Source organism: Schistocerca piceifrons, chromosome X (assembly GCF_021461385.2).
Source record: "Schistocerca piceifrons isolate TAMUIC-IGC-003096 chromosome X, iqSchPice1.1, whole genome shotgun sequence".
In the NCBI taxonomy this organism is placed as follows: domain Eukaryota; kingdom Metazoa; phylum Arthropoda; class Insecta; order Orthoptera; family Acrididae; genus Schistocerca; species Schistocerca piceifrons.
Genome location: NC_060149.1, coordinates 969,788,752 through 969,813,777, shown reverse-complemented (window position 1 = coordinate 969,813,777; position 25,026 = coordinate 969,788,752).

Sequence of the window (25,026 nt, the reverse complement as noted above, 5' to 3'; positions counted from 1 at the left end):
CTCCTGGGAGACCAGTATTCCAGTATTAGATTCCGTTGCACCAGTGCAGTTATACTGTATCCCTTGGCCCTTCCCATTGACCATGGAACACAGAAGTTGTTACAGGATGGAACACTAAAGGGACACTGTCGATTTAAGTACAAGAAAAGTGAATCTTCTAAGACTTTCTGCTTTTAGCGGCTCCTGGGATACTAGTATTAGTTTCCGATGCACCAGTGCAGGTTTACTGTATCCCTTTGACCTTCAGATTGACCATGAAACACAGAATTTGCATCGGGATTGAATACAAAAAGGACAATCCCGAGTTAAGTACAAGAAGAGTAAATCTTCTGTGAGATTGTGCTTTGAGCGGCTCCTGGGAGACCAGTATTAGATTCCGATGCACCAGGGCAGGTTTACTGTATCCCTTGGACCTTCACATTGACCATGAAACACAGAAATTGCATCAGGATAGAATACAAAAGGTACAATGCCGACTTAAGTACAAGAAGGGTGTATCTTCTAAGAGTTAGTGCTTAGAGCGTCTCCTGGGAGACCAGTATTAGATTCCGATGCACCAGTGCAGGTTTACTGTATCCCTTGGACCTCCACATTGACCATTAAACAGAGATATTCCTTCGGGATTGAATGTAAGAGGGAAACTGCCGATTTAAGTACACGAAGAGTGAATCATGTAAGAGTTTGTGGTTTGATCGTCTCCTGGGAGACCAGTACTAGATTCCGATGCACCAGGGCAGGTTTACTGTATCCCTAGGACCTCCACATTGCCATGAAACACAGAAATTGATTCGGGATTGAATACAAAAGGGACACTGCCGATTTATGTAAAAGAAGAGTGAATCTTCTAAGAGTTTGTGGTTGGAGCGGCTCATGGGAGACCAGTATTTGATTCTGATGGACCAGTGCAGGTATACTGTATCCCTTGGACCTTCACATTAACTATGAAACACAGAAATTGCTGCGCGATTAAATATAAAAGGGACAATGAACGACTTAAGTACAAGAAGAGTGATTCTTTTAAGAGTTTGTGCTTTGAGCGGCTCCTGGGAGACCAGTATTAGATTCCGATGCACCAGTGCAGCTTTACTCTATCCCTTGGACCATCACATTGACCATGAAACACAGAAATTACATGGGGATTGAATACAAAAGGGGCAGTGACGACTAAAGTACAAGAAGAGTGAATCTTCTAAGATTTTGTGATTTGAGCGGCTCCTGGGAGACCAGTACTAGATTCCGATGCACCAGAGCAGGTCTACTGTATCCCTTGGTCCTTCACGTTGACCATTAAACACCAATATTACATTGGGGTTGGATATAAAAGGGACAATGCCGACTTAAGTACAAGAAGGGTGTATCTTCTAAGAGTTAGTGCTTAGAGCGTCTCCTGGGAGACCAGTATTAGATTCCGATGCACCAGTGCAGGTTTACTGTATCCCTTGGACCTCCACATTGACCATTAAACAGAGATATTCCTTCGGGATTGAATGTAAGAGGGAAACTGCCGATTTAAGTACACGAAGAGTGAATCATGTAAGAGTTTGTGGTTTGATCGTCTCCTGGGAGACCAGTACTAGATTCCGATGCACCAGGGCAGGTTTACTGTATCCCTAGGACCTCCACATTGCCATGAAACACAGAAATCGTATCGGGATTGAATACAAGAGGCACAATGCCGACGTTAGTACAAGAAGAGTGAATCTTCTAAGATAATCTGCTTTACGCGGCTCCTGGGAGACCAGTATTAGATTCAGATGCACCAGTTCAGGTTTACTGTATCCCTTGGACCTTCACATTGACCATGAAACACAGAAATTGCATCGGCATTGAATTGAAAAGGGACAATGGCGACTTAAGTACACGAAGAGTGAATCTTCTAAGATTTTGTGCTTTGAGCGGCTCCTGGGTAACCTGAATTAGATTCCGATGCACCAGTGGAGGTTTACTGTATCCCTTGGACCTTCACATTGATCATGAAACACAGAAATTGCAACGGGATAGAATACTAAAGGCACAATGCCGTCTTAAGTAGAAGAAGAGTGAATCTTCTCAGAGTTTGTGGTTTGAGCGGCTCATGGGATACGAGTACTAGAATCCGATGCAGCAGTGCAGGTTTACCGTACCTCTTGGACCTTCACATTGACTATGAAACACAGAAATTGCATCGCGATTGAATATAAAAGGGACAATGAACGACTTAAGTACAAGAAGAGTGAATCTTTTAAGAGCTTGTGGTTTGAGCGGCTCCTGGGAGAACAGTATTAGATTCCGATGCACCAGTGCAGGTGTACTGTATCCCTTGGACCTTCACATTCACCATGAAACACAGAATTTGCATCGGGATTGAAAACAAGTGGGACAATGCCGACTTAAGTACAAGAAGAGTGAATCTTCTAAGAGTTTGTGATTTGAGCGTCTCCTGGGAGACCAGTATTAGATTCCGATGCGCCGGTGCAGGTTTACTGTATCCCTAGGACCTTCACATTGACCATTAAACCAAAAACTACATCGGGGGTGAATACAAAAGGGACAATGCCGACTTACGTACAAGAAGAGTGAATCTTCAAAGAGTTTGTGGTTTGAGCGGCTCCTGGGAGACCATTATTAGATTGCGATGCACCAGTGCAGGTTTACTGTATCCCTTGGACCGTCACATTGGCCATGAAACACATAAATTGCTTCGGGATTGAATACAAAAGGGACATTAACGACTTAAGTACAAGAAGAGTGAAGCTTCTAGGAGTTTGTGGTTTTATCGGCTCCTGGGTGACCAGTATTAGATTCCGTTGCACCAGTGCAGGTTTACTGTAACCCTAGGACCTTTGCATTGGCCATGAAACACAGAAATCGCATTGGGATTGAATACAAGAGGCACAATGTCGACATAAGTACAAGAAGACAGAATCTTCTAAGAGTTTGTGGTTTGAGTGGCTCCTGGCAGACCAGTATTAGATACCGATCCACCAGTGCAGGTTTACTGTATCCCTTTGGACCTTCACATTGACCAATAAACAGAGATATTGCTTCGGAATTGAATATAAAAGGGACACTGCCGATTTAAGAACAAGAAGAGTGAATCTTCTAAGAGTTTGTGGTTTGATCGTCTCCTGGGAGACCAGTACTAGATTCCGATGCACCAGGGCAGGTTTACGGTACCCCTAGCACCTTCACATTGACCATGAAACACAGAAATCGTATCAGGATTGAATACAAGAGGCACAATACCTACTTAAGTACAAGAAGAATGAATCTTCTAAGATTATCTGCTTTACGCGGCTCCTGGGTGACCAGTATCAGATTCCGATGCACCAGTTCAGGTTTACTGTATCCCTTGGACCTTCACATTGACCAAGAAAGACAGAAATTGCATGGGGATTGAATACAAAATGAACAATGGCGTCTTCAGTAGAAGAAGAGTGTATCGTCTAAGAGCTTGCGGTTTGAGCGGCTCCTGGGACACCAGTATTAGATTCCGATGCATCGGTGGAGGTTTACTGTATCTCTTGGACGTTCACATTGACCATGAAACACAGGAATTGCGTCGCGATTGAATTTGAAAGGGACAATGCACGACTTAAGTACAAGAAGAGTGAATCTTTTAAGAGTTTGTGGTTTGAGCGGCTCTTGGGAGACCAATATTAGATTCCGATGCACCAGTGCAGGTTTACTGCATCTCTAGGACCTTCACATTGACCATAAAATACCGAAATCACATCGGGATTGAATACAAGAGGCACAAAGTCGACTTAAGTACAAGTAGATAGAATCTTCAAAGATTTTCTGCTTTGAGCGGCTCCTGGGAGACTAGTATTAGATTCTGATGAACCAGTGCAGGTGTACTGTATCCGTTGGAATTTCACATTGACCATGAAACACAGAAATTGCATCGGGAGTGAATACAAAATGGTCAATGCCAACTTTAGTACTAGTGGAGTGAATCTTCTAAGAGTTTGTGTTTTGATCGGCTCCTGGGAGACCATTATTAGATTCCGATGCACCAGTGCAGGTTAACTGTATCCCTTGGACTTTCACATTGACCATGAAACACAGAAATTGCATCGGGAGTGAATACAAAATGGTCCATGCCAACTTTAGTACTACAGGAGTGAATCTTCTAAGAGTTTGTGCTTTGATCGGCTCCTGGGAGACATGAATTAGATTCCGATGAACCGTTGCAGGTTTACTGTATCCCCTGGACCTTCACATTGACCATGAAACACAGAAATTACATCGTGATTGAATACAAAACGGACAGTGACGACTTAAGTACAAAAAGGGTGAATCTTCTAAGAGTTTGTGCTTTGAGCGGCTCCTGGGAGACCAGTATTAGATTCCGCTACACCAGCACAGGTTTACTGTATCCCGTGGACCTTCACATTGACCATGAAACACAGAAATTTTATCGGGATTGAATACAAAAGCGAAAATGCCGACATAAGTACAAGAAGAGCGAATCTTCTAATAGATTGTGCTTTGAGCGGCCTCTGGGAAACCACTATTAGACTCCGATGCCCCAGTGCAGAATTACTGTATCACTTGGACCTTCACATTGGCCATTAAACCGAGAAATTGCTTCGGGATTGAATACAAGTGGGACACTGCCGATTTAAGTACAAGAAGAGAGAATCTTGTAAGAGTTTGTGTTTTGATCGTCTCCTGGGAGACCAGTACTGGATTCCGATGCACCAGGGCAGGTCTACTGTACCCCTAAAACCTTCACATTACCATGAATTACAGAAAACGCATTGGGATTGAATAAAAGAGGCACAATGCCGACTTATCTACAAGAAGAGTGAACCTTGTAAGATTATCTGCTTTAAGCGGCTCCTGGGTGACCAGTATTAGAATCCGATGCACCAGTTCAGGTTTACTGTATCCCTTGGACCTTCACATTGACCATGAAACACAGAAATTGATTCGGGATTGAATACAAATCGGGCACTGCCGATTTATGTAAAAGAAGAGTGAATCTTCTAAGAGTTTGTGGTTGGAGCGGCTCATGGGAGACCAGTATTAGATTCCGATGCACCAGTGCTGGTTTACTGTATCCCTCGGACCTTCACATTGACCATGAAACACAGAAATCGCTTCGGGATTGAATACAAAAGGTACAATGCCGACTTAAGTACAAGAAGTGTGTATCTTCTAAGAGTTAGTGCTTAGAGCGGCTCCTGGGAGACCAGTATTAGATTCCGATGCACCAGTGCAGGTTTACTGTATCCCTTGGACCATGACCATGACCATTGGCCATGAAACACAGAATTTGCATCGGGATTGAATACAAAAGGGACAATCCCGACTTACATATAAGAAGAGTGAATCTTCTAGGAATTTATGCTTTGAGCGACTCCTGGGAGACCAGTTTTAGATTCCGATACACCAGTGCAGGTTTACTGTATCCCTTGGACCTTCACATTCACCATGAGACACAGAAATTGCATCGGAACTGAATACAAAAAGGACAATGCCAACTTAAGTACAAGAAGAGTGAATCCTCTAAGAGTTTGTGGTTTGAGCGGCTCCTGGGAGACCAGTATTAGATTCCGATGCACCAGTGCAGGATCACTGTATCCCTTGGACCTTCACATTGACCATGATACACAGAGATTGCATCGGGATTGAATACAAAAGGGACAATGCCGAATTAAGTACAAGACGAGTGAATCTTCTAAGAGTTTGTGCTTTGAGCGGCTCCTGGGAGACCAGTATTAGATTCTGATGTACCAGTGCAGGTTTACTGTATCAATTGGACCTTCACATTGACCATGAAACACAGAAAAAGCATCGGGATTGAAAACAAAAGGGACAATGCCAACTTAAGTACAGGAAGAGTGAATCTTCTAAGAGTTTAAGGTTTGAGCGGCTCCTGGGGGACCAGTATTAGATTCCGATGCACCAGTGCAGGTTTCTGTATCCCTGAAACACAGAAATTGCATCGGGATTGATTACAAAAGCGAAAATGCCGACATAAGCACAAGAAGAGTGAATCTTCTAAGAGTTTGTGCTTTGAGCGGCTCCTGGGAGACCAGTATTAGATTCCGATGCTTCAGCGCAGGTCTACTGTATCCCCTGGACCTTAACATTGACCATGAAATACAGAAATTACATCGGGATTGAATACAAAACGGACAGTGACGACTTAAGTACAAAAAGAGTGAATCTTCTAAGAATTTGTGCTTTGAGCGGCTCCTGAGAGACCAGTATTAGATTCCGCTACACCAGCACAGGTTTACTGTATCCCTTGGACCTTCACATTGACCCTGAAACACAGAAATTGATTCGGGATTGAATACAAAAGGGACACTGCCGATTTATGTAAAAGAAGAGTGAATCTTCTAAGAGTTTGTGGTTGGAGCGGCTCATGGGAGACCAGTATTTGATTCTGATGGACCAGTGCAGGTATACTGTATCCCTTGGACCTTCACATTAACTATGAAACACAGAAATTGCTGCGCGATTAAATATAAAAGGGACAATGAACGACTTAAGTACAAGAAGAGTGATTCTTTTAAGAGTTTGTGCTTTGAGCGGCTCCTGGGAGACCAGTATTAGATTCCGATGCACCAGTGCAGCTTTACTCTATCCCTTGGACCATCACATTGACCATGAAACACAGAAATTACATGGGGATTGAATACAAAAGGGGCAGTGACGACTAAAGTACAAGAAGAGTGAATCTTCTAAGATTTTGTGATTTGAGCGGCTCCTGGGAGACCAGTACTAGATTCCGATGCACCAGAGCAGGTCTACTGTATCCCTTGGTCCTTCACGTTGACCATTAAACACCAATATTACATTGGGGTTGGATAAAAAAGGGACAATGCCGACTTAAGTACAAGAAGAGTGAATCTTCTAAGAGTAAATGGTTTGAGCGGCTCCTGGGAGACCAGTATTCCAGTATTAGATTCCGTTGCACCAGTGCAGTTATACTGTATCCCTTGGCCCTTCCCATTGACCATGGAACACAGAAGTTGTTACAGGATGGAACACTAAAGGGACACTGTCGATTTAAGTACAAGAAAAGTGAATCTTCTAAGGCTTTCTGCTTTTAGCGGCTCCTGGGATACTAGTATTAGTTTCCGATGCACCAGTGCAGGTTTACTGTATCCCTTTGACCTTCAGATTGACCATGAAACACAGAATTTGCATCGGGATTGAATACAAAAAGGACAATCCCGAGTTAAGTACAAGAAGAGTAAATCTTCTGTGAGATTGTGCTTTGAGCGGCTCCTGGGAGACCAGTATTAGATTCCGATGCACCAGGGCAGGTTTACTGTATCCCTTGGACCTTCACATTGACCATGAAACACAGAAATTGCATCGGGATAGAATACAAAAGGTACAATGCCGACTTAAGTACAAGAAGGGTGTATCTTCTAAGAGTTAGTGCTTAGAGCGTCTCCTGGGAGACCAGTATTAGATTCCGATGCACCAGTGCAGGTTTACTGTATCCCTTGGACCTCCACATTGACCATTAAACAGAGATATTCCTTCGGGATTGAATGTAAGAGGGAAACTGCCGATTTAAGTACACGAAGAGTGAATCATGTAAGAGTTTGTGGTTTGATCGTCTCCTGGGAGACCAGTACTAGATTCCGATGCACCAGGGCAGGTTTACTGTATCCCTAGGACCTCCACATTGCCATGAAACACAGAAATCGTATCGGGATTGAATACAAGAGGCACAATGCCGACGTTAGTACAAGAAGAGTGAATCTTCTAAGATAATCTGCTTTACGCGGCTTCTGGGAGACCAGTATTAGATTCAGATGCACCAGTTCAGGTTTACTGTATCCCTTGGACCTTCACATTGACCATGAAACACAGAAATTGCATCGGCATTGAATTGAAAAGGGACAATGGCGACTTAAGTACACGAAGAGTGAATCTTCTAAGATTTTGTGCTTTGAGCGGCTCCTGGGTAACCTGAATTAGATTCCGATGCACCAGTGGAGGTTTACTGTATCCCTTGGACCTTCACATTGATCATGAAACACAGAAATTGCAACGGGATAGAATACTAAAGGCACAATGCCGTCTTAAGTAGAAGAAGAGTGAATCTTCTCAGAGTTTGTGGTTTGAGCGGCTCATGGGATACGAGTACTAGAATCCGATGCAGCAGTGCAGGTTTACCGTACCTCTTGGACCTTCACATTGACTATGAAACACAGAAATTGCATCGCGATTGAATATAAAAGGGACAATGAACGACTTAAGTACAAGAAGAGTGAATCTTTTAAGAGCTTGTGGTTTGAGCGGCTCCTGGGAGAACAGTATTAGATTCCGATGCACCAGTGCAGGTGTACTGTATCCCTTGGACCTTCACATTCACCATGAAACACAGAATTTGCATCGGGATTGAAAACAAGTGGGACAATGCCGACTTAAGTACAAGAAGAGTGAATCTTCTAAGAGTTTGTGATTTGAGCGTCTCCTGGGAGACCCGTATTAGATTCCGATGCGCCGGTGCAGGTTTACTGTATCCCTAGGACCTTCACATTGACCATTAAACCAAAAACTACATCGGGGGTGAATACAAAAGGGACAATGCCGACTTACGTACAAGAAGAGTGAATCTTCAAAGAGTTTGTGGTTTGAGCGGCTCCTGGGAGACCATTATTAGATTGCGATGCACCAGTGCAGGTTTACTGTATCCCTTGGACCGTCACATTGGCCATGAAACACATAAATTGCTTCGGGATTGAATACAAAAGGGACATTAACGACTTAAGTACAAGAAGAGTGAAGCTTCTAGGAGTTTGTGGTTTTATCGGCTCCTGGGCGACCAGTATTAGATTCCGTTGCACCAGTGCAGGTTTACTGTAACCCTAGGACCTTTGCATTGGCCATGAAACACAGAAATCGCATTGGGATTGAATACAAGAGGCACAATGTCGACATAAGTACAAGAAGACAGAATCTTCTAAGAGTTTGTGGTTTGAGTGGCTCCTGGCAGACCAGTATTAGATACCGATCCACCAGTGCAGGTTTACTGTATCCCTTTGGACCTTCACATTGACCAATAAACAGAGATATTGCTTCGGAATTGAATATAAAAGGGACACTGCCGATTTAAGAACAAGAAGAGTGAATCTTCTAAGAGTTTGTGGTTTGATCGTCTCCTGGGAGACCAGTACTAGATTCCGATGCACCAGGGCAGGTTTACGGTACCCCTAGCACCTTCACATTGACCATGAAACACAGAAATCGTATCAGGATTGAATACAAGAGGCACAATACCTACTTAAGTACAAGAAGAATGAATCTTCTAAGATTATCTGCTTTACGCGGCTCCTGGGTGACCAGTATCAGATTCCGATGCACCAGTTCAGGTTTACTGTATCCCTTGGACCTTCACATTGACCAAGAAAGACAGAAATTGCATGGGGATTGAATAGAAAATGAACAATGGCGTCTTCAGTAGAAGAAGAGTGTATCGTCTAAGAGCTTGCGGTTTGAGCGGCTCCTGGGACACCAGTATTAGATTCCGATGCATCGGTGGAGGTTTACTGTATCTCTTGGACGTTCACATTGACCATGAAACACAGGAATTGCTTCGCGATTGAATTTGAAAGGGACAATGCACGACTTAAGTACAAGAAGAGTGAATCTTTTAAGAGTTTGTGGTTTGAGCGGCTCTTGGGAGACCAATATTAGATTCCGATGCACCAGTGCAGGTTTACTGCATCTCTAGGACCTTCACATTGACCATAAAATACCGAAATCACATCGGGATTGAATACAAGAGGCACAAAGTCGACTTAAGTACAAGTAGATAGAATCTTCAAAGATTTTCTGCTTTGAGCGGCTCCTGGGAGACTAGTATTAGATTCTGATGAACCAGTGCAGGTGTACTGTATCCGTTGGAATTTCACATTGACCATGAAACACAGAAATTGCATCGGGAGTGAATACAAAATGGTCAATGCCAACTTTAGTACTAGTGGAGTGAATCTTCTAAGAGTTTGTGTTTTGATCGGCTCCTGGGAGACCATTATTAGATTCCGATGCACCAGTGCAGGTTAACTGTATCCCTTGGACTTTCACATTGACCATGAAACACAGAAATTGCATCGGGAGTGAATACAAAATGGTCAATGCCAACTTTAGTACTACAGGAGTGAATCTTCTAAGAGTTTGTGCTTTGATCGGCTCCTGGGAGACCAGAATTAGATTCCGATGAACCGTTGCAGGTTTACTGTATCCCCTGGACCTTCACATTGACCATGAAACACAGAAATTACATCGTGATTGAATACAAAACGGACAGTGACGACTTAAGTACAAAAAGGGTGAATCTTCTAAGAGTTTGTGCTTTGAGTGGCTCCTGGGAGACCAGTATTAGATTCCGCTACACCAGCACAGGTTTACTGTATCCCGTGGACCTTCACATTGACCATGAAACACAGAAATTTTATCGGGATTGAATACAAAAGCGAAAATGCCGACATAAGTACAAGAAGAGTGAATCTTCTAATAGATTGTGCTTTGAGCGGCCTCTGGGAAACCACTATTAGACTCCGATGCCCCAGTGCAGAATTACTGTATCACTTGGACCTTCACATTGGCCATTAAACCGAGAAATTGCTTAGGGATTGAATACAAGTGGGACACTGCCGATTTAAGTACAAGAAGAGAGAATCTTCTAAGAGTTTGTGTTTTGATCGTCTCCTGGGAGACCAGTACTGGATTCCGATGCACCAGGGCAGGTCTACTGTACCCCTAAAACCTTCACATTGACCATGAATTACAGAAAACGCATTGGGATTGAATAAAAGAGGCACAATGCCGACTTATGTACAAGAAGAGTGAACCTTGTAAGATTATCTGCTTTAAGCGGCTCCTGGGTGACCAGTATTAGAATCCGATGCACCAGTTCAGGTTTACTGTATCCCTTGGACCTTCACATTGACCATGAAACACAGAAATTGATTCGGGATTGAATACAAATCGGGCACTGCCGATTTATGTAAAAGAAGACTGAATCTTCTAAGAGTTTGTGGTTGGAGCGGCTCATGGGAGACCAGTATTTGATTCTGATGGACCAGTGCAGGTATACTGTATCCCTTGGACCTTCACATTGACCATGAAACACAGAAATTGCTGCACGATTAAATATAAATGGGACAATGAACGACTTAAGTACAAGAAGAGTGATTCTTTTAAGAGTTTGTGGTTTGAGCGGCTCCTGGGAGACCAGTATCTGATTCCGATGCACCAGTGCAGGGTTACTGTATCCCTTGGACCTTCACATACACCATGAAACACAGAAATTGCATCGGCATTGAATACAAAAGGGACAAGCGTTTTTGTTTTGAGCGGCTCCTGGGAGCCCAATATTAGATTCCGATGCACCAGTTGAGGTATACTGTATCCCTTGGACCTTCCCATTGACCATGAAACACAGAAATTGCTTCGGGATTGAATACAAAAGAGACACTGCCCATTTATGTAAAAGAAGAGTGAATCGTCTAAGATTTTGTGGTTTGAGCGGCCCAAGGGAGACCAGAATTAGATTCTGATGGACCAGTGCAGGATTACTGTATCCCTTGGACCTTCACATTGACCATGAAACAAAGAAATTTCATCGGGATAGAAAGCAACAGTGAAAATGCCGGCTTAAGTACAAGAAGAGTGATTCTTTTGAGAGTTTGTGCTTTGAGCGGCTCCTGGGAGACCAGTATTAGATTCCGATGCACCAGTGCAGCTTTACTCTATCCCTTGGACCTTCATATTGAACATGAAACACAGAAATTACATGGGGATTGAATACAAAAGGGACAGTGACTACTAAAGTACAAAAAGAGTGAATCATCTAAGAGTTTGTGGTTTGAGCGGCTCCTGGGAGACCAGTATTAGTTTCCGATACACTAGTGCAGGCTTAGTTTATCCCTTGGACCTTCAGATTGACCATGAAACACAGAATTTGCATCGGGATTTAATACAAAAGGGACAATCCCGACTTAAGTACCAGAAGAGTGAATCTTCTAAGATTTTGTGATTTGAGCGGCTCCTGGGAGACCAGTATTAGATTTCGATGCACCAGTGCAGGTCTACTGTATCCCTTGGTCCTTCACGTTGAGCATTAAACACCAATATTACATCGGGGTTGGATATAAAAGGGACAATGCCGACATAAGTACAAGAAGAGTGAATCTTCTAAGAGTTAATGGTTTGAGCCTCTCCTGGGAGACCAGTATTCCAGTATTAGATTCCGTTGCACCAGTGGAGTTATACTGTATCCCTTGGCCCTTCCCATTGACCATGGAACACAGAAGTTGTTACAGGAAGGAACACTAAAGGGACACTGTCGATTTACGTACAAGAAAAGTGAATCTTCTAAGGCTTTCTGGTTTTAGCGGCTCCTGGGATACTAGTATTAGATTCCGATGCACCAGTGCAGGTTTACTGTATCCCTTGGACCTTCAGATTGACCATGAAACACAGAATTTGCATCGGGATTGAATACAAAAAGGACAATCCCGAGTTAAGTACAAGAAGAGTAAATCTTCTATGAGATTGTGCTTTGAGCGGCTCCTGGAGACCAGTATTAGATTCCGATGCACCAGTGCAGGTTTACTGTACCATTTGGAACTTCCCATTGGCCATAAATCACAGAAATTGCTTCGGGATTGAATACAAAAGAGACACTGCCGATTTATGTAAAAGAAGAGTGAAAATTCTACGAGTTTGTGGTTTGAGCGGCTCCTGGGAGACCAGTATTAGATTCCGATGCACCAGTGCAGGTTTACTGTACCCCTTAGATCTTCACATTCAACATGAAACACAGAAATTGCTTCGAGATTGAAAACAAAAGGGACATTGCCGAGTTAAGTACAAGATGAGTGAATCCTCTAAGAGTTTGTGATTTGAGCGGCTCCTGGGAGACCAGTATTAGATTCCGATGCACCAGTGCAGGTTTACTGTATCCCTTGGACCTTCACATTGGCCATTAAACCAAAAACTACATCGGGGTTGAATCCAAAAGGGACAATGCCAACTTAGGTACAAGAAGTGTGAATCTTCAAAGAGTTTGTGGATTGAGCGACTCCTGGGAGACCATTATTAGATTGTGATGCACCAGTGCAGGTTTACAGTATCCCTTGTACCATCACATTGACCAGGAAACACAGAAATCGCATCGGGATTGAATACAAGAGGCACAGTGTCGACTTAAGTACAAGAAGATAGGGTCTTCTAAGATTTTCTGCTTTGAGCGGCTCCTGGGAGACTAGCATTTGATTCTGATGCACCAGTGCAGGTTTACTGTATCCCTCGGAATTTCACATTGACCATGAAACACAGAAGCTGCATCGGGATTGAATACAAAAGGGTAAATGCCAACTTAAGTACTAGAGGAGTGAATCTTCTTAGAGTTTGTGCTTTGATCGGCTCCTGGGAGACCAGTACTAGATTCCGATGCACCAGGGCAGGTTTACTGTATCCCTAGGACCTCCACATTGCCATGAAACACAGAAATCGTATCGGGATTGAATACAAGAGGCACAATGCCGACGTAAGTACAAGAAGAGTGAATCTTCTAAGATAATCTGCTTTACGCGGCTCCTGGGAGACCAGTATTAGATTCAGATTCACCAGTTCAGGTTTACTGTATCCCTTGGACCTTCACATTGACCATGAAACACAGAAATTGCATCGGCATTGAATTGAAAAGGGACAATGGCGACTTAAGTACACGAAGAGTAATTCTTCGAAGATTTTGTGCTTTGAGCGGCTTTTGGGTTACCTGAATTAGATTCCGATGCACCATTGGAGGTTTACTGTATCCCTTGGACCTTCACATTGATCATGAAACACGGAAATTGCATCGGCATTGAATACAAAATGGACAACGCCGACTTAAGTACAAGAAGAGTAAGTCTTCTAAGAGTTTTTGGTTTGAGCGGCTCCTGGGATACGAGTACTAGAATCCGATGAAGCAGTGCAGGTTTACCGTACCTCTTGGACCTTCACATTGACTATGAAACACAGAAATTGCATCGCGATTGAATATAAAAGGGACAATGAACGACTTAAGTACAAGAAGAGTGAATCTTTTAAGAGCTTGTGGTTTGAGCGGCTCCTGGGAGAACAGTATTAGATTCCGATGCACCAGTGCAGGTGTACTGTATCCCTTGGACCTTCACATTCACCATGAAACACAGAATTTGCATCGGGATTGAAAACATTATGGACAATGCCAACTTAAGTACAAGAAGAGTGAATCTTCAAAGAGTTTGTGGTTTGAGCGGCTCCTGGGAGACCATTATTAGATTGCGATGCACCAGTGCAGGTTTACTGTATCCCGTGGACCATCACATTGGCCATGAAACACATAAATTGCTTCGGGATTGAATACAAAAGGGACATTAACGACTTAAGTACAAGAAGAGTGAAGCTTCTAAGAGTTTGTGGTTTTATCGGCTCCTGGGTAACCAGTATTAGATTCCGTTGCACCAGTGCAGGTTTACTGTAACCCTAGGACCTTTGCATTGGCCATGAAACACAGAAATCGCATCGGGATTGAATACAAGAGGCACAATGTCGACATAAGTACAAGAAGACAGAATCTTCTAAGAGTTTGTGGTTTGAGCGGCTTCTGGGAGACCAATATTAGATACCGATCCACCAGTGCAGGTTTACTGTATCCGTTTGGACCTTCACAGTGACCATTAAACAGAGATATTGCTTCGGGATTGAATATAAAAGGGACACTGCCGATTTAAGTACAAGAAAAGTGAATCTTCTAAGAATTTGTGGTTTGATCGTCTCCTGGGAGACCAGTACTAGAATCCGATGCACCAGGGCAGGTTTACGGTACTCCTAGCACCTTCACATTGACCATGAAACACAGAAATCGTATCAGGATTGAATACAAGAGGCACAATGCCTACTTAAGTACAAGAAGAATGAATGTTCTAAGATTATCTGCTTTACGCGGCTCCTGGGAGACCAGTATCAGATTCCGATGCACCAGTTCAGGTTTACTGTATCCCTTGGACCTTCACATTGACCAAGAAACACAGAAATTGCATCGGGATTGAATACAAAATGAACAATGGCGACTTCAGTACAAGAAGAGTGTATCTTCTAAGAGCTTGCGGTTTGAGCGGCTCCTGGGACACCAGTATTAGATTCCGATGCATCGGTGGAGGTTTACTGTATCTCTTGGACGTTCACATTGACCATGAAACACAGGAATTGCGTCGCGATTGAATATGAAAGGGACAATGAACGACTTAAGTACATGATGAGTGAATCTTTTAAGAGTTTGTGGTTTGAGCGGCTCCTGGGAGACGAGTAATAGATTCCGATGCACCAGAGTAGGTTTACTGTATCCCGTGGACCTTCACATTCACCATGAAACACAGATATTGAACCGGCATTGAATACAAAAGGGACAATGCCGACTTAAGTACAAGAAGAGTGAAACTTCTAAGAGTTTAAGTTTTGAGCGGCTCCTAGGAGACCAATATTAGATTCCGATGCACAAGTGCAGGTTTACTGTATCCCTTGGAACTTCACATTGACCGTGAAACAGAGAAATTGCGTCGGCATTGAATACAAAAGGGACAATGCTGACATAAGCACAAGAAAAGTGAATCTTCTAAGAGTTCGTGTTTCGAGCGGCTCCTGGGAGTCCAGTATTAGATTCCGATGCACCAGTTCAAGTTTAATGTATCCCTTGGTCCTTCACATTGACAATGAAACACAGAAATTGCATCGGGAATGAATACGAAAGGGACAATGCCGACTTAAGTACAAGAAGAGTGTATCTTCTAAGAGCTTGCGGCTTGAGGGGCTCCTGGGACACCAGTATCAGATTCCGATGCACCGGCGCAGGTTTGCTTTATCCCTTGGACCTTCACATTGTCCATGAAACACAGAAATCGCATTGGGATTGATTACAAAAGGCACTATGCCGGCATAAGTACAAGAAGAGTGAATCTTCTAAGAGTTAGTGCTTTGAGCGGCTCCTGGGAGACCTGAATTAGATTCCGATGCACCAGTGCAGGTGTACTGTATCCCTTGGACCTTCACATTCACCATGAAACACAGAATTTCCATCGGGATTGAAAACAATAGGGACAATGCCAACTTAAGTACAAGAAGAGTGAATCTTCAAAGAGTTTGTGGTTTGAGCGGCTCCTGGGAGACCATTATTAGATTGCGATGCACCAGTGCAGGTTTACTGTATCCCTTGGACCATCACATTGGCCATGAAACACATAAATTGCTTCGGGATTGAATACAAAAGGGACATTAACGACTTAAGTACAAGAAGAGTGAAGCTTCTAAGAGTTTGTGGTTTTATCGGGTCCTGGGTGACCAGTATTAGATTCCGTTGCACCAGTGCAGGTTTACTGTAACCCTAGGACGTTTGCAATGGCCATGAAACACAGAAATCGCATCGGGATTGAATACAAGAGGCACAATGTCGACATAAGTACAAGAAGACAGAATCTTCTAAGAGTTTGTGGTTTGAGCGGCTCCTGGGAGACCAATATTAGATACCGATCCACCAGTGCAGGTTTACTGTATCCGTTTGGACCTTCACAGTGACCATTAAACAGAGATATTGCTTCGGGATTGAATATAAAAGGGACACTGCCGATTTAAGTACAAGAAGAGTGAATCTTCTAAGAATTTGTGGTTTGATCGTCTCCTGGGAGACCAGTACTAGAATCCGATGCACCAGGGCAGGTTTACGGTACTCCTAGCACCTTCACATTGACCATGAAACACAGAAATCGTTTCAGGATTGAATACAAGAGGCACAATGCCTACTTAAGTACAAGAAGAATGAATCTTCTAAGATTATCTGCTTTACGCGGCTCCTGGGAGACCAGTATCAGATTCCGATGCACCAGTTCAGGTTTACTGTATCCCTTGGACCTTCACATTGACCAAGAAACACAGAAATTGCATCGGGATTGAATACAAAATGAACAATGGCGACTTCAGTACAAGAAGAGTGTATCTTCTAAGAGCTTGCGGTTTGAGCGGCTCCTGGGACACCAGTATTAGATTCCGATGCATCGGGTTAGGTTTTCTTTATCTCTTGGACGTTCACATTGACCATGAAACACAGGAATTGCGTCGCGATTGAATATGAAAGGGACAATGAACGACTTAAGTACAAGAAGAGTGAATCTTTTAAGAGTTTGTGGTTTGAGCGGCTCCTGGGAGACCAGTAATAGATTCCGATGCACCAGAGTAGGTTTACTGTATCCCATGGACCTTCACATTCACCATGAAACACAGATATTGCACCGGCATTGAATACAAAAGGGACAATGCCGACTTAAGTACAAGAAGAGTGAATCTTCTAAGAGTTTAAGTTTTGAGCGGCTCCTAGGAGACCAATATTAGATTCCGATGCACCAGCGCAGGTTTACTGAATCCCTTGGAACTTCACATTGCTGTGAAACACAGAAATTGCGTCGGCATTGAATACAAAAGGGACAATGCTGACATAACCACAAGAAGTGTGAATCTTCTAAGAGTTCGTGTTTCGAGCGGCTCCTGGGAGTCCAGTATTTGATTCCGATGCGCCAGTTCAAGTTTAATGTATCCCTTAGTCCTTCACATTGACAATGAAATACAGAAATTGCATCGGGAATGAAAACGAAAAGGACAATGCCGACTTAAGTACAAGAAGAGTGTATCTTCTAAGAGCTTTCGGCTTGAGGGGCTCCTGGGACACCAGTATCAGATTCCGATGCACTGGCGCAGGTTTACTTTATCCCTTGGACCTTCACATTGTCCATGAAACACAGAAATCGCATTGGGATTGATTGCAAAAGGCACTATGCCGGCATAAGTACAGGAAGAGTGAATCTTCTAAGAGTTAGTGCTTTGAGCGGCTCCTGGGAGACCTGAATTAGATTCCGATGCACCAGTGCAGGTTTACTGTATCCCTTGGTCCTTCACATTGACCATGAAACACAGAAATTGCATCGGCATTGAATACAAAAGGGATAATGCAGACTTAAGTACAAGAAGAGTGTATCTTCTAAGAGCTTGCGGCTTGAGCGGCTCCTGGGACACCAGTATTAGACTCCGATGCACCGGTGCAGGTTTACTGTATCCCTTGGACCTTCACATTGACCATGAAACACAGAAATCGCATTGGGATTGATTACAAAAGGCACTATGCCGGCATAAGTACAAGAAGAGTAAATCTTCCAGGAGTTTGTGGTTTGAGTGGCGGGACACATGAATTAGATTCCGATGCACCAGTGCAGTTTTACTGTATCCCCTGGACCTTCAGATTGACCGTGAAACACAGAATTTGTATGGGGATTGAATTCAAAATGGTTAATCCCAACTTAAGTACAAGAAGAGTGATTCTTCTAAGAGTTTGTGCTATGACCGGCTCCTGGGAGAGCTGTATGAGATTCCGTTGCACCAGTGCAGGTATACTGCATCAGTTGGACCTTCCCATTGACCATGAAACACAGAAATTGCTTCGGGATTGAATATAAAATGTACACTGCCGATTTAGGAACAAGAAGAGTGAATCTTCTAAGAATTTGTGGTTTGATCGTCTCCTGGGAGACCAGTACTAGATTCCGATGCACCAGGGCAGGTTTACGGTACCCCTAGCACCTTCACATTGACCATGAAACTCAGAAATCGTATCAGGACTGAATACAAGAGGCACAATGCCTACTTAAGTACAAGAAGAATGAATCTTCTAAGATTATCTGCTTTACGCGGCTCCTGGGAGACCAATATCAGAATCCGATGCACCAGTTCAGGCTTACTGTATCCCTTGGACCTTCACATTGACCATGAAACACAGAAATTGCATCGGGATTGAATACAAAATGAACAATGGCAACTTCAGTACAAGAAGAGTGTATCTTCTAAGAGCTTGCGGTTTGAGCAGCTCCTGGGACACCAGTATTAGATTCCGATGCATCGGTGCAGGTTTACTGTATCTCTTAGACGTTCACATTGACCATGAAACACAGGAATTGCGTCGCGATTGAATGTGAAAGGGACAATGAACGACTTAAGTACAAGAAGAGTGAATCTTTTAAGAGTTTGTGGTTTGAGCGGCTCCTGGGAGACCAGTAATAGATTCCGATGCACGAGAGTACGTTTACTGTATCCCATGGACCTTCACATTCACCATGAAACACAGATATTGCACCGGCATTGAATACAAAAGGGACAATGCCGACTTAAGTACAAGATGAGTGAATCTTCTAAGAGTTTAAGCTTTGAGCGGCTCCTAGGAGACCAATATTAGATTCCGATGCACCAGTGCAGGTTTACTGTAACCCTTGGAACTTCACATTGACCATGAAACACAGAAATTGCGTCGGCGTTGAATACAAAAGGGACATTGCCGACTTAAGTACAAGAAGAGTGAATCTTTTAAGAGTTTGTGTTTCGAGCGGCTCCTGGGAGGCCAGTATTAGGTTCCCATGCTCCAGTGCGGGTTTATTGTGTCCCTTGGACATTCACTTTGTCCATGAAACACAGAAATCGCAACGGGATAGAAAACAAAATGCACAATGCCGACTTAAGTACAAGAAGAGTGAATCTTCTAAGAGCTTGCGGCTTGAGCGGCTCCTGGGTGACCAGTAGTAGATTCCGATGCACCAGAGCAGGTTTACTGTATCCCGTGGACCTTCACATTTACCATGAAACACAGATATTGCACCGGCATTCAATACAAAAGGGACAATGCCGACTTAAGGACAAGAATAGTGAATCTTCTAAGAGTTTGTTTTGAGCGGCTCCTGGGAGAACAGTATTAGATTCCGATGCACCAGTGCAGGTTTACTGTATCCCTTGGACCTTCAGATTGACCATGAAACACAGAATTTGCATTGGGATTGAATACAAAATGGACAATGCCGACTTAAGTACAAGAACAGTGAATCATCTAATGTTTTGCGCTATGAGCGGATCACGAGAGACCAGTATTGGATTCCGAAGCACCAGTTCAGGTGTACTATACCCCTTGGACCTTCTTATTGACCATTAAACAAAAAAATACATCGGGGTCGAAAGAACAGGGGACAATGCCGACTTTGGTACAAGAGGAGAGAATCTTCTAAGAGTTTGTGGTTTGAGCGGCTCCTGGGAGACCATTATTAGATTGCGATGCACCAGTGCAGGTTCACTGTATCCCTTGGACCTTCACATTGAGCATGAAATACAGAAATTGCTTTGGGATTGAATACAAAAGAGACATTGCCGACTTAAGTACAAGAAGAGTGAATCTTCTATGAGCTTGTGTTTTGAGCGGCTCCTGGGAGACCATTATTAGATTCCGATGCACCAGTGTGGGTTTACTGTTTCCCTTGGACATTCACATTGACCATGAATCACAGAAATCGCAACGGGATAGAAAACAAAATGCACAATGCCGACTTAAGTACAAGGAGACTCAATCTTCTAAGAGTTTGTCTTTGATCGTCTCCTGGGAGACCAGTACTAGATTCCGATGCACCAGGGCAGGTTTACTGTACCCCTAGGACCTTCACATTGACCATGAAACACAGAAATTGTATCGGGATTGAATACAAAAGGGACAATGCCGACTTAAGTACAAGAAGAGAGTCTCTTCTAAGAGCTTGCGGCTTGAGCGGCTCCTGGGACACCAGTATTAGATTCTGATGCACCGGTACAGGTTTACTGTATCCCTTCGACCTCCACATTGACCATGAAACACAGAAATCGCATTGGGATTGATTACAAAGGGCACTATGCCGGCATAAGTACAAGAAGAGTAAATCTTCCAAGAGTCTGTGGTTTAAGCGACGGGAGACCTGAATTAGATTCCGATGCACCAGTGCAGGTTTACTGTATCTCCTGGACCTTCAGATTGACCGTGAAACACAGAATTTGTATGGGGATTGAATACGTAAGGGACAATCCCAACTTAAGTACATGAAGAGTGAATCTTCTAAGAGTTTGTGCTTTGATCGGATCCTGGGAGACCAATGTTAGATTCCGATGCACCAGTGCAGGTTTACTGTATCCCTTGGACTTTCACATTGACCATGAAACACAGAAATTGCATCGGAATTGAATACAAAAGGGCCAATGCCGATTTAAGTACAAGAAGAGTGTATCTTCTATGATTTTGCGGTTAGAGCGGATCCTGGAACCCCAGTATTAGACTCCGATGCACCATTGCGGGTTTACTGTATCCCTTGGAAATTCACATTGACCATGAAACACAGAAATCGCATCGGGATTGAATACAAGAGGCACAGTGTCGACTTAAGTACAAGAAGATAGGGTCTTCTAAGATTTTCTGCTTTGAGCGGCTCCTGGGAGACTAGCATTTGATTCTGATGCACCAGTGCAGGTTTACTGTATCCCTCGGAATTTCACATTGACCATGAAACACAGAAGCTGCATCGGGATTGAATACAAAAGGGTAAATGCCAACTTAAGTACTAGAGGAGTGAATCTTCTTAGAGTTTGTGCTTTGATCGGCTCCTGGGAGACCAGTACTAGATTCCGATGCACCAGGGCAGGTTTACTGTATCCCTAGGACCTCCACATTGCCATGAAACACAGAAATCGTATCGGGATTGAATACAAGAGGCACAATGCCGACGTAAGTACAAGAAGAGTGAATCTTCTAAGATAATCTGCTTTACGCGGCTCCTGGGAGACCAGTATTAGATTCAGATTCACCAGTTCAGGTTTACTGTATCCCTTGGACCTTCACATTGACCATGAAACACAGAAATTGCATCGGCATTGAATTGAAAAGGGACAATGGCGACTTAAGTACACGAAGAGTAATTCTTCGAAGATTTTGTGCTTTGAGCGGCTTTTGGGTTACCTGAATTAGATTCCGATGCACCATTGGAGGTTTACTGTATCCCTTGGACCTTCACATTGATCATGAAACACGGAAATTGCATCGGCATTGAATACAAAATGGACAACGCCGACTTAAGTACAAGAAGAGTAAGTCTTCTAAGAGTTTTTGGTTTGAGCGGCTCCTGGGATACGAGTACTAGAATCCGATGAAGCAGTGCAGGTTTACCGTACCTCTTGGACCTTCACATTGACTATGAAACACAGAAATTGCATCGCGATTGAATATAAAAGGGACAATGAACGACTTAAGTACAAGAAGAGTGAATCTTTTAAGAGCTTGTGGTTTGAGCGGCTCCTGGGAGAACAGTATTAGATTCCGATGCACCAGTGCAGGTGTACTGTATCCCTTGGACCTTCACATTCACCATGAAACACAGAATTTGCATCGGGATTGAAAACATTATGGACAATGCCAACTTAAGTACAAGAAGAGTGAATCTTCAAAGAGTTTGTGGTTTGAGCGGCTCCTGGGAGACCATTATTAGATTGCGATGCACCAGTGCAGGTTTACTGTATCCCGTGGACCATCACATTGGCCATGAAACACATAAATTGCTTCGGGATTGAATACAAAAGGGACATTAACGACTTAAGTACAAGAAGAGTGAAGCTTCTAAGAGTTTGTGGTTTTATCGGCTCCTGGGTAACCAGTATTAGATTCCGTTGCACCAGTGCAGGTTTACTGTAACCCTAGGACCTTTGCATTGGCCATGAAACACAGAAATCGCATCGGGATTGAATACAAGAGGCACAATGTCGACATAAGTACAAGAAGACAGAATCTTCTAAGAGTTTGTGGTTTGAGCGGCTTCTGGGAGACCAATATTAGATACCGATCCACCAGTGCAGGTTTACTGTATCCGTTTGGACCTTCACAGTGACCATTAAACAGAGATATTGCTTCGGGATTGAATATAAAAGGGACACTGCCGATTTAAGTACAAGAAAAGTGAATCTTCTAAGAATTTGTGGTTTGATCGTCTCCTGGGAGACCAGTACTAGAATCCGATGCACCAGGGCAGGTTTACGGTACTCCTAGCACCTTCACATTGACCATGAAACACAGAAATCGTATCAGGATTGAATACAAGAGGCACAATGCCTACTTAAGTACAAGAAGAATGAATGTTCTAAGATTATCTGCTTTACGCGGCTCCTGGGAGACCAGTATCAGATTCCGATGCACCAGTTCAGGTTTACTGTATCCCTTGGACCTTCACATTGACCAAGAAACACAGAAATTGCATCGGGATTGAATACAAAATGAACAATGGCGACTTCAGTACAAGAAGAGTGTATCTTCTAAGAGCTTGCGGTTTGAGCGGCTCCTGGGACACCAGTATTAGATTCCGATGCATCGGTGGAGGTTTACTGTATCTCTTGGACGTTCACATTGACCATGAAACACAGGAATTGCGTCGCGATTGAATATGAAAGGGACAATGAACGACTTAAGTACATGATGAGTGAATCTTTTAAGAGTTTGTGGTTTGAGCGGCTCCTGGGAGACGAGTAATAGATTCCGATGCACCAGAGTAGGTTTACTGTATCCCGTGGACCTTCACATTCACCATGAAACACAGATATTGAACCGGCATTGAATACAAAAGGGACAATGCCGACTTAAGTACAAGAAGAGTGAAACTTCTAAGAGTTTAAGTTTTGAGCGGCTCCTAGGAGACCAATATTAGATTCCGATGCACCAGTGCAGGTTTACTGTATCCCTTGGAACTTCACATTGACCGTGAAACACAGAAATTGCGTCGGCATTGAATACAAAAGGGACAATGCTGACATAAGCACAAGAAGAGTGAATCTTCTAAGAGTTCGTGTTTCGAGCGGCTCCTGGGAGTCCAGTATTAGATTCCGATGCACCAGTTCAAGTTTAATGTATCCCTTGGTCCTTCACATTGACAATGAAACACAGAAATTGCATCGGGAATGAATACGAAAGGGACAATGCCGACTTAAGTACAAGAAGAGTGTATCTTCTAAGAGCTTGCGGCTTGAGGGGCTCCTGGGACACCAGTATCAGATTCCGATGCACCAGCACAGGTTTGCTTTATCCCTTGGACCTTCACATTGTCCATGAAACACAGAAATCGCATTGGGATTGATTACAAAAGGCACTATGCCGGCATAAGTACAAGAAGAGTGAATCTTCTAAGAGTTAGTGCTTTGAGCGGCTCCTGGGAGACCTGAATTAGATTCCGATGCACCAGTGCAGGTGTACTGTATCCCTTGGACCTTCACATTCACCATGAAACACAGAATTTCCATCGGGATTGAAAACAATAGGGACAATGCCAACTTAAGTACAAGAAGAGTGAATCTTCAAAGAGTTTGTGGTTTGAGCGGCTCCTGGGAGACCATTATTAGATTGCGATGCACCAGTGCAGGTTTACTGTATCCCTTGGACCATCACATTGGCCATGAAACACATAAATTGCTTCGGGATTGAATACAAAAGGGACATTAACGACTTAAGTACAAGAAGAGTGAAGCTTCTAAGAGTTTGTGGTTTTATCGGCTCCTGGGTGACCAGTATTAGATTCCGTTGCACCAGTGCAGGTTTACTGTAACCCTAGGACGTTTGCAATGGCCATGAAACACAGAAATCGCATCGGGATTGAATACAAGAGGCACAATGTCGACATAAGTACAAGAAGACAGAATCTTCTAAGAGTTTGTGGTTTGAGCGGCTCCTGGGAGACCAATATTAGATACCGATCCACCAGTGCAGGTTTACTGTATCCGTTTGGACCTTCACAGTGACCATTAAACAGAGATATTGCTTCGGGATTGAATATAAAAGGGACACTGCCGATTTAAGTACAAGAAGAGTGAATCTTCTAAGAATTTGTGGTTTGATCGTCTCCTGGGAGACCAGTACTAGAATCCGATGCACCAGGGCAGGTTTACGGTACTCCTAGCACCTTCACATTGACCATGAAACACAGAAATCGTTTCAGGATTGAATACAAGAGGCACAATGCCTACTTAAGTACAAGAAGAATGAATCTTCTAAGATTATCTGCTTTACGCGGCTCCTGGGAGACCAGTATCAGATTCCGATGCACCAGTTCAGGTTTACTGTATCCCTTGGACCTTCACATTGACCAAGAAACACAGAAATTGCATCGGGATTGAATACAAAATGAA